The sequence below is a fragment of the Prunus avium genome, chromosome 3 (assembly GCF_965620075.1).
Source record: "Prunus avium chromosome 3, drPruAviu1.hap1.1, whole genome shotgun sequence".
Taxonomy (NCBI): domain Eukaryota; kingdom Viridiplantae; phylum Streptophyta; class Magnoliopsida; order Rosales; family Rosaceae; genus Prunus; species Prunus avium.
In genome coordinates, this window is record NC_142286.1 from 37,533,875 (window position 1) to 37,546,111 (window position 12,237).

At 35.9% G+C, this 12,237-nt stretch overlaps 2 pseudogenes; one reads left to right on the forward strand and one right to left on the reverse strand.

Annotated features, from left to right (window-relative positions):
- Window positions 1–210: 210 nt before the first annotated feature.
- On the reverse strand, window positions 211–576 carry LOC110750161 (early nodulin-like protein 6 pseudogene; annotated as a pseudogene).
- Window positions 577–1,113: 537 nt separating this feature from the next.
- On the forward strand, window positions 1,114–4,074 carry LOC110750166 (G-type lectin S-receptor-like serine/threonine-protein kinase At1g61420; annotated as a pseudogene).
- Window positions 4,075–12,237: the final 8,163 nt, after the last annotated feature.

Here is a 12,237-nt window from a genome sequence, read left to right on the forward strand (position 1 = left end):
GAAGTGTTGGAGTTGGAGTATGATCGGGCAAAGTAGACCTACGGCTGGCAAACTCTTCGAATTTTTCAACCAGCAACAATTAAAGCTTATCTCCTCTTTATTTTCCCTCTTAAAACCTCTAAAACGAGTTGTCCGTTCATCAAAGATTGTATCAGTTGACTCCGATACGTATCCGACGCGTATAGTAGCATATTGATACTGGATTCGGACCTAAATCGGAGTATCCGTGCTGAAACAAACCAAAAGAAAAATATAGTAACCATCACTGATCACTGCAATTAGAAGAAAAGGAACCCCCACAAATGACATAATGCAGGACATGAGAGTTGCAGAAGAGATGGCGGGCATTGCAACTGCAGCATCATTCTTCTGCTCGTTCTGGACAACAGATTGAGGTGGGCTTGCTAGTTCCAAGACCTTGATGATCTTCTGGCCTCTCTCGAAGTGCCCAGAAACCCCACTAATGAAATAGAACAAACCAGGCCGGTCCAATGTGAACACGGTCACACCATTGTTGGAGAAGAAGATGGGATGAGCAGAACGGCATTTTTCGTACTCGTCCTTGGTCACCACCATCACCGAGTCTTTGTAGTTGAAATCTAAGTCCATGAAAAACAATATCTACAAAAAAAAAAAAAAAAAAAAAAAAAAAGACCCGCCTAGGCGTCCTCCTAGCTCCTGGGCGCCCACCACCTAGGTCGATTTTTTGAAAATGACTATCTAGTAGCTCAGGGCAAGGCATCGAAGAGTTGAAGAATGAGTCCATGAAAAACAACATCTATAAATATATAAAAAAGGACCCGCCTAGCTCCTGGGCGCTCACCACCTCGGCCGATTTTTCAAAAATGACTATCTAGTAGTAGCTCAGGGCAAGACATCGAAGAGTTGAAGATTGAGATTCTGTTGATCTCCAAACTCCAACACAAGAATCTTGTAAAGCTCAACAAAAGCTTGGATATGATATTATTGCGTTAGTTTCACTGGCCCTTTATGTTTGGCTGCAATTTCTCATTGTCACCTAATCTTTCTTCAGTATCATTGATAATGTCTGAGCTCTTCCTATCCTAGTATATGCCGAACTCAGGGGGACTATTGATTTCATTTCTAATGGCAATGGGTGTAGTGATTAGATCCAATGAGAAGAGCAGTGTTTGATTGGGCTAAACGCTTCAATATTTATTCAAGGTGTTGCTAGAGGACTTGTTTATCTCCACCATGATTCCTGTTTGAAGGTAAGTAATATTCTGTTGGATGAGAAGATGAGCCCAAAAATTTCAGATGATTGGCACGTGAATCTCGATGATAATGTGCAGCAGGGAACAAAGTATTTCTCTTATTATGTATTTGACAAAACTGTGATATATGGATATCTCTTCGGATGGTAACATGGTGAGAACTAGAATCTTAACTGGCAGGCCCAAAAGAATCCATTTGACCATTATGGAACATGTGGACCTTTTTGGGGTTTGCAGAACTTCTGAATCTCCAATCTGCAAGTGTTTTTGAAAGGGTTTGTACCTAAGTCACATGAGGAATGGAGCAAAGGAAACAGGACAGCAGGGTGTGTGAGGAAAACAAAATTGTTTTGTGAGAGTAGTACACAAGCAAGTCAGTCACTTGGAGAGGAAAACGAGATGGGTTTTCGAAGATGGTACGGTTGAAACTACCATGAATATATCACGTCTTCGAATGCTGAAGAGTGCATGATACAATGCCTAAATAATTGTTCTTGGCTTATGCATATGTTAATAATATGGGGTGTTTGGCCTGGTCCAAAGACCTTATTGATATAAAGGAGTTTTCCTCTGACGGAGTAGATCTTTTTATTCTCCTAGACAGTTCAGAAATAGGTAAATGATGATAATATTGCTTCCACAGCTTTAAGTATAAATATCTTTTCTTTTCTTTTCTGTCTCACAGTGTTTGCATTACAAATTCATTTTTTCAGATGAAGGAAATCGAACCAAGTTAATTGTCAGCCTGATCACAGGCTCACAGCTATTGGTTTAGTATCTTGGGTGCCATGGTGTTTGTTTTGCACAGATTGCGAGCTAACCTAAAGGGATGCAATTCATTTGTGTAAGCTAACAAAGAAATTTTGAAGGTTTTATCTGACTCAGTATTTGATTGTTATATTTGCCAAATCAGGAAAAGTCAAAGTAACAACAAAGTTCTTTAAATTGACTGATACTACTGAGACTTCAAGAGACACTCTTCAGGAATATATTAGAAACCAAGATCCATCGGAGCTATTCATCTATAATTTTGACAGCATATTAATCGCTACGAACAATTTCAGTATCACAAACAAACTCAGGGAAGGGAGGGGATTTGGTCCAGTTTACAAGGTGAGTTTTTATTTTGCCTTTTCTCTTTCTAAAGGAAAACATTGTATCACAACAGCTACAATTCTATACAACTACAAGATAAGGACATGAATTCAGTGATTGATTTGTACGTAGGATCTACAAGAAGGGAAGGAAATAGCAGTAAAAAGACTATCTAGTAGCTCAGGGCAAGGCATAGAAGAGTTGAAGAATGAGATTCTGTTGATCTCCAAGCTCCAACATAAAAAACTTGCTTTGATCATGGGCTGCTGCGTCAAAGAAGATGAGAAGTTACTGATTTATGAGTTCATGCCAAACAGAAGCTTGGACACTCATTTATTTGGTTAGTTTCACTGGACTTTATCTTTGTAATTTGTCTACTTAACTTAAAGCCACAAATGAGTTCACTTGAACTAAATGTCCAGTGCACAAGGAATCAAAATTATTTTCGATTGATACACAGAATCACAGAATTATTTTCAATACACAAACAGTCAAGCAAGACATCCTGCAGATTTAATGCTCAGAACTGTAAACTGAATTGTATAATACATGAGTACATTTCAGTTCTCTATAAAGTAGAAGAGACAATGTTGAACTAGACCTGAAATCAATTTTGAATCTGATTACACCCCTGTTTCACTATTGTTCATACAAATGTTTCAATATCTTCCATAGCAACGTTTTCATTGTACAATGCATGGGATATATGAATGAAACTATTGGTTATATTTCGAATGTTTGCATTTACAAGATCCAGTGAGGAGACCTGAGCTTAATTGGGGCAGACGCTTCAATATTATTCAGTGTGTTGCTAGAGGGCTTCTTTGTTTCCACCATGATTCCTATTTGAAGGTAATACATAGAGATTTGAAGGTCAGTAACATTCTCTTGGATGAGAACATGAACCCCAAAATTTCAGATTTTGGATTGGCACGTATCGTTTAAGGGACACAGCATCTAGCAAATACTCAGAAGGTTGTGGGAACACTGTAAGCATCATTCCTTTTCCTATTCTTGGAAGAGCATCACAACTCAGATTTCAATGTTCAGCATATTGTCATTCATATCAGTGTAGTAGTGAATTTATATGGAAGCAGAGATAACATGTAGGAAATCTAGCTGTACCATTCATTTTATTTAGAACCCTGCAGTCTTAACTGAAACATTAGTTGCATGCCATTAAGATATAAATTTTGTGGCACTTTTCTAAAGACCAGAAACAAAGAATAAATATTGTCAGTTAAGTACTAATGAATTGCCTTTACATTGGCTATATGTCTCCGGAGTATGCCATAGGCGGGATATTTTCTGAAAAATCAGATGTCTATAGCTTCGGGGGCTTGATATTGGAGATTATTAGCAGCAGGAACAATACCAACTTCTATTACTATGAAAAACATCTAGGTGTCCTAGCTTATGTAAGTTCACACTCTAAATTTTATAGGGGTCGTTTGGTAAAGCGGATTGTCATGGACTTGACTAAATCATGGGACTGTCTTGGATTGGCGTGGCTTGGTCTAAGTTGGATTAAGTACTTACCTACGTTGGGTTTTGAGTCAAACTAAGAAGCTGGATAACGAAAATAGTACTGTCCTGTGTTTGGTTTATGCTCGGACTAGGACTAAATTTTTTAAAATTTTGGTGCATCTTGTAATTCATCAAAGTTATTAAATTTGGATTTATCTCCAATATTTGATCCTTATTGCAACTATGAAAATTGTTTAAGGTCAAAGCAATTTACTGATCAGAACAATGAAGAAGTGAGAATTGAGAAAATTTCGATGATATTATTGGTTTTATGGGCATTAATGTTTTCACTTGGAAGGTTGCCAAGAATCTAGTTGATTTTGTCGATCGATTGAAGGTTCTAGAGAGACACATTTGCATTTTTAGAGGGAGTAAGAAGAAGCCAAGAATAACAAAATATTCTAAATATCTTTTTACTTGGGAAATAAGGTTTCAATTGGGTGCTAACAGATCCATAATTAATATGAAGCATTGGAAGATTCCATTCGGATTTTCCTCAATCAAAGGCCTGAATTCAAGGACGAATTCTTTCCAACCAGGGGAGTCTGATGCAAGAGCATATGGGGTGGATCAAGATAGATATTTACCATTTAAGTAGTTATTTCATGAGATATTGTTATTTTCTTATTTAAGTAGTTTTAAGATATCTTTTATTATTTATGTGTGATTTTATAATTAATTAGTTTACTTTTGGACCAAGTAGCCTTGGTGCCCAAGTCTTGTAAAGCCTATAAATAAGGCTAATGTAATAGTTGAAGGGGAGTTTTGTTGATGATTAAGAAATTTGTGGCATGGATTTGCTACGATATATGTGAGTTTGGACTAGCCCTAGATTTCGGTGCTCATGTGTGTTGTTGGTGACCTGTGTCCGAATCCTGATCCCCATCAACTGAGTAGCTCGCATCGACACTCTAAACTGTTGGAGTCTTGACGGGGAGTACGAGGGAGACAACCCTTTTCATTTCAATTTTCACAGTTGCAAAGATCAAATATTTGAGGTAAATCCAAATTTAATAACTTTGATGAATGACAAGATGCACCAAAATTACTAAATCCATTTATACCTTCAAAGACACGATGAGAATCATTGTGCCCCTCTTCACTTGACTCACACAGTAGAGCACAACTATGAAAAGGGCTATCTCCCTCATACTCCCCATAAAGACTCCCACAGCTTAGAGTGTCGATGTGAGTCACTCGGTTCAGATAAGGGTTCACGCATCCCTCCCTGTCAGAACTCTTACCTATCTGGGTTAGAGCTTCGATGAGAGCGACGTGTTCTGTAAGTTGCCGTAGCATCCTTCTAATTTCCTCCATGTTGTTGTAGTTGTCAACATGACTCCCCATCCAAAAACCTTCCTGAGAAGGTGGATCTAAGGCTAGTGCAAACTCACATATATCGTAGCAAATCCATGCCACAAATAAACCATTTTATTAATCATCAACAAAACTCCCCTAAAACTATTACATTAGCCTTATTTATAAGTCTTACAAGACTTGGGCACCAAGGCTACTTGGTTCAAAAGTAAACTAATTAATTATAAAATCACACATAAATAATAAAAGATTTCCTAACTAAATGACTAACTAACTAAGAAAATAAGAATGTCAAGGAACCACTTAAATAAGAAAATAAGAATATCTCATGAAATAACTAACTAAATGACAAATATTTGTCTTGATCCACCCCTTTGCTCATGCATCAATGCATTTCTCACCCATGCACATTCTATGATCTAATCATTTACAGTATATAACCAAAACCAATCTAGGGACATACAAAGGAAAATTTGAGGACTAACATAGTAGAGAATCAAGAACTTTTGGACCAACCACAAAGAGTGCAATCTTACATATTCATCCTTCTTAATGGACAATCTTTCATATGTACCTAATTTGACAATAAAGTTTAAAGTTGGTTTCGGATTTGGTTACAATTTGTTTGCTTTGTTTTTCAAGGTTGGAAGGTCTTAGTCCTGCTGCTGCTGCTACCTATTTGTCCCTTGACACCATCGATATCAATGATCTGTTTGAAATTTCCCATAGAAATTAGTCACCAGTGCGTTTGGATGAGGAAATTTAAAAGTACAAAGGATTTCATAAATGATGAAATTTTAAATGACGGAAATTAATGTTCTAGAATTTGTAAAGTTTCTTGTTTGGGTGACAGATTTAAAACACAGAATTTAACCTTTATTTGTAAAGTTGTCTTTTTAAAAAACTCAATCTCTTGGGATTTTAGAAATGACGACTTTTAGATAGAATTTAAAGTTGGGATTTATAATCTCCAAATTCCATGTTTTTTCCCACGCGGAATTTCTAAATTTCTATGTTTTTTTTATCCAAACACGGGAATTGGTTCATGTCAATTTAGAAATTCTAAGTTTTGTCAAAATCCCAAGTTTATTTCCCTCATCCAAACGCACCAAAGAAAAGGAAGGTGGTGGACATATGTTCTATGTTGTTAAGCGGCATCAGAACAAAACAAAAGAATGATCATGTTTGGTTTCTTGATAGTGGTTGTAGTAATCACATGACCGGAGATAAAAATATCTTTCTTGATAGTGGTTATAATTAATATTAAAATACTAATTATTCACTAAATAAATCATAATTAAAGTAATCAAATAAGACTAAGACATTACTCAATTTCATAATAAATACTAATTAATTTTATTTATTTATCTCAAATAATTTTTCCGACTTTAAAATTATTTTCACTTTCCGAAATTATTTCAAAATATGGTTTCAACTATTTAAAAATGATAGAAAATTATTTTAGTATTCCAAACCCTAAATCCAAGTCTCGAACCAATAACCCTAGCTTCCGAGAGTTATCTCAGTTATGTTTTGTACTAAGATGGATGCAAATAATATGTTCAAGAGTTAAAACAAATATGTACCCAAAAAAAAGATAAAATAATAAAATAATAATAATTCAATAGAGAAATTTCATACTTGAAACAAATTTATTTTCATAATCTCAATCAGTTCCAGTCCTACACTCCTTTTAATTTCAACTCACCTATGAAGCGGATACGGATACGACAATATAATACGAAAGGCAATACGGAAAACCTCTAAACCCAACAACAATTAAAGCTTATCTCCTCTTTATTTTCCCTCTTAAAACCTCTAAAACGAGTTGTCCGTTCATCAAAGACTGTATCAGTTGACTCCGATACGTATCCGACGCGTATAGTAGCATATCGATACAGGATTCGGACCTAAATCGGAGTATCCGTGCTGAAACAAACCAAAAGAAAAATATAGTAACCATCACTGATCACTGCAATTAGAAGAAAAGGAACCCCCACAAATGACATAATGCAGGACATGAGAGTTGCAGAAGAGATGGCGGCCATTGGAACTGCAGCATCATTCTTCTGCTCGTTCTGGACAACAGATTGAGGTGGGCTTGCTGGTTCCAAGACCTTGATGATAATCTTCTGGCCTCTCTCGCAGTGCCCAGAAACCCCACTAATGAAATAGAACAAACCAGGCCGGTCCAATGTGAACACGGTCACACCATTGTTGGAGAAGAAGATAGGATGAGCAGAATGACATTTTTTGTACTCGTCCTTGGTCACCACCATCACCGAGTTTTTGGTAGTTAAAATCTAAGTCCATGAAAAAAAATATCTATAAACAATAAATAAATAAATAAAAGAGTCCCGCCTAGGCTACCGCCTAGCTCCTGGGCGCCCACCGCCTAGGTCGATTTTTCGAAAATGACTATCTAGTAGCTCAGGGCAAGGCATCAAAGAGTTGAAGAATGAGATTCTGTTGATCTCCTAACTCCAACACAAGAATCTTGTAAAGCTCAACAAAAGCTTGGATATGATATTATTGGGTTAGTTTCACTGGCCCTTTATGTTTGGCTGCAATTTCTCATTTTCACCTAATCTTTCTTCAGTATCATTGATAATGTCTGAGCTCTTCCTATCCTAGTATGCCGAACTCAGGGGGACTATTGATTTCATTTCTAATGGCAATGGGTGTATTGATTTGATCCAATGAGATGAGCAGTGTTTGATTGGGCTAAACGCTTCAATACTATTCAAGGTGTTGCTAGAGGACTTGTTTATCTCCACCATGATTCCTGTTTGAAGGTAAGTAATATTCTGTTGGATGAGAAGATGAGCCCAAAAATTTCAAATTTTGGATTGGCACGTATCTTTCAAGGGACACAGAATCTAGCAAACACTCAGAAGGTTGTGGGTTGAATCTCGATGATAATGTGCAGCAGATCGAAAAAGCATAACAGGCCTTGCCTTTTCTCATGTTCTTCTTAATGTGCTTGTATTGTCAGGCTCTGAGTCCCAGGTATGAATGTGCGAGTCTATATCTGTGCATGTCACTGTGCCTTTAAGGCTATAAGCAATGAAGTAGTGACTAACAGAAGTAACTTATCACAAGTAGCCAAGCCAAAACGGATCAATGTAGTATTCAGATAGTTTATTTATAGTTCAACTTCATAGAAAAGGAAACTGATTCCCTGGTTGCATTTGACGGAGAGATTATAAAATAGTACTGTACCACCACGTCAGCTAGTACTACTCCCATTCAAAGTTTGCCACGTGTCATTTTTTAGAAAAAAAGTTATAGCTTATTTATAGTTGAATTTGAAGTTACTGTTTTAGCCTTCAAAACACTAAAAAACTTGGCAAACTGTTTTAGCCTTCCAAACACTTAAAATTCGGCAAAATTCATCCACCGCCGTTCTGCCTCTCCTCCCACCAGACCCTCTCTCTCTCTCTTCCTCTTTGTTTCTCTTCTTCCCTCCATCTCTCTCTCTAGAAAACAACGAATATGAGTTGACTGGGTTCAATTGGACATGCATCCATTAATGTAATTGAAGACAAGAGAGGAGAGAGAAACTGAGAGGAAGGAAGGCAAATAGAGGGATGGGGCGGCGACAAGTGGAGGTAATGCTGGGTTCAGGGTGGGTTGTGGTTGGCTGCTGTACAATAATCTATTTCTTCAATTTTTTTAATTCTCTTTTAGGGAGATGAGAATTGAGGAAATTGAACAATTGAGATTATGATTACGATGCTGTTGTTAAGGAAGAAAAATGAAAAAAATTTTGAATGTGAAAACAAACACCAGATGTAAAATAAGATTGTCGTTTGTACATGAGAGAGAAGGACGGAGGAATAGAAATAGAGGAGTGGCGGCGGCGGCCAAGGGTAATTGCATCTGAGTTGGGGTGGGAGAGTTCATTCTTTTTTTCATTTTTAAAATTTCATTCTAAAGGGTAAAATCGGATGTCAAAGTCCAGCTGTCCAAAAAGTTTTTATTTTCTTTAAAAAATAACACGTGTCAAATTTTAAGAGGAAGTATCACCAGCTGATGTGGTGGTACAGTACTATTCTATAATCTCTCCATTTGACGATTCACATTGAAATCATTTCATTTATCCGTAAGTGGAGCCTAATGACTGGGGTCCCCTTTTTTTATGTATAAAAATAGTACAGCCGCACGGCTATACTCAGATTTATAATTTTTTTTAAAACGTATAGCCGCACGGCTATACTATTTTACGAACCCTTTAAATAGCATAATATGTATTTCTCTTTTTTTACTACTTTGATTAGTAATTATGTTTTAGTTATTATTTACTTTAGTGAATATTAAAGGAAAAAAAGACGAAGAAAAATTGAATTACTATTTATTAAGTAATATAATTCATGAAGTTAATTAAAATATTTAATACTAATTATTCACTAAATAAATAATAATTAAAATATAATTACTAATTTAACTAATTAAACCAGTCAAATATATTATTTAATTTCCAAAAATAAAATTTTTAAAAATTAATTAACCTAAACATCCTAATTTTATATTTAATTTTTTTTAAAAGACCTCTCTCGACGAAATTTTGTCGGCACAAGTCTATTAGACCTCTCCCGACGAAATTTCATCGGTATAGGTTATTTTGAAGGGAGAAACCTAATCCGTCAAATATTTGCCGGCATAGACCTATGCCGACGAAATTTCGTCGGGAGAAGTGTTTATGTTATTTTTTTAAAATTTTTATAAAAATAAATATAAAATTAGTTTCTTTAAAATATAGTCTTATATATACATATGTATGTACGTATTTTTCAATAATACATTCGTATTCTATACACTTCTACTATTTTTTTAAAAAGCAAACGTACAATAGTCGTATTGTACATGTACATACGTATTTCTAATGCTTAATACACTTATTTTAATTCTCACAAAGTTCACGTATTATACAAATAATTCTCACATATCATTAAATACGAATAATATATGTTATAAAAATTATACTAAAATATTATATAGTGACTTATTAATATCTACTTTGGATATGTTGAAACTAGCAAATTAATATGTATAAAGTACAAGCTAATGAAACTTGGAGGGTCCTCTTTTCTTTTTTTAATTTATATATTAAATAGTATAGATAGACCTTTTAGAATAGTATAGCCGTGCGGCAATTCTACGATTTTTTTTCTTCCAAAAATAGTATAGTGACACATGGCGTCTAATCGCCGGAGGGCCCTTTTTATAAAAAAATTTAAAGAAAAAAATATAAAAAAAATTAGTACAGCCGGTCGGCTATACTCTGTGTTTTTAATTTTTTTTAAAAAGTAGAATTGTCTTGACACGTGGCGCCAAATGACTGGGTCCCCTTTTTTGTGTATACAAATAGTACAGCCGCACGGCTTTACTCAGTTTTATAATTTTTTTTAGGCTTATTCGCAGCAATGGTCCCTCAACTATACCCGTAGTTACACTTTGGTCCACCAATTCAATTATTAGTTGCGGGGGTCACTCAACTAGGTGCTATGTTGCAACAATAGTCCTTCCGTCAAACTCTGTTAAATTTTCTGTCAAAAGTGAGGGTAAATTCGGAAATTCATCCACAACCCCTCCCTTTCTCTCTCTGAGCGAACTTAAAATGTGCAGCCCATTTTTGTAGAACAAAAGAAACCCTCTGCACATCCCTATCCCCAGCAAACAATAACCTCATGAATATTCATGGTCCCAACCTTTTAAATTGAAACAGTAACCTCCACATAACCACCATTAATCCCGATTCCAACCACCCTCTTTCTCTCAGTGACTCACTCTCTCACTCGTGAAATACAAGTAAAAACACAGAGCAAGCAAACCCCAACTCGGAAGCTCTAACTCACTGAGTCAGGCATGGCGGTGGATGAAGGACTACTGGTGCATTCCCTCATCGGATTTGGCGCGCGCAAACCAATCGCAATCCTTGTTGTTGCTGATCTCACACTACACAACACAACTCGAAAAGCACAACAACAATAATAATGGACAACAACAGCACCACCACCTTAAAAAATGAAAAATAATAAAAATAATACAGACTCAGCTGATCGATTTCATCGCTGTGTCCACCAACAACATTACAGGACAGATGCTTCGAATCAGTCTCCTCAGATTTCTCTCTCTTCCTTCTCGCTCCTCTTATTCTTCTTCTTCCCTTTTCTTCAGTCCCATTTTTGCCCATTCCCATTCCCAAATCATGGCCACCTCTGCTTACACGACGTCGTCTGACTCCGCCTCCTCTACGAAGCTCCTCTTCCGCCAGCTCTTCGAGAAGGAGTCCTCCACGTACACTTACTTGTTCGCCGACGTCTCTCACCCCGACAAACCCGCTCTGGTTAGCTAGCCTTTAAATATTTTGAATAAAAATTAAAACTTTATAATTATAATTAGGATTTTGATTTTGATGAATTTTAATTTGCAGTTGATTGACCCGGTGGACAAGATGGTGGATAGGGATATCTCCCTTGTCAAAAAGTTGGGTTTGAAGCTAATTTATGCCATGAACTTGGAGGAAGGGGAGGGTTGTGGAGGAAGGGGAGGGTTGTGAATGAAATTCCGAATTTATCCTCACTTTTGACAGAAAATTTAACAGATTTGACGGAAGGACTACAGGTGCAACATAGCACCTAGTTGAGTGACCCCCGCAACTAATAATTGAATTGGTCGACCAAAGTGTAAATACGGGTACAGTTGAGGGACCATTGCTGCGAATAACCCTTTTTTTTTAAAAGAGTACAGCCGCACGGCTATACGATTTTACGAACCCTTTAAAAAGCACAATATGTATTTCTCTTTTTTAATTACTTCAATTAGTAATTGTGTTTTAGTTATTATTTACTTTAGTGAATATTAAAGGAAAAAAAGACGAAGAAAAATTGAATTACTATTTATTAAGTAATATAATTCATGAAGTTAATTAAAATCTTTAATACTAATTATTCACTAAATAAATAATAATTAAAATGTAATTACTAATTTAACTAATTAAATCAGTCAAATATATTATTTAATTTCCAAATATAAAATTTTCAAAAATTAATTAACCTAA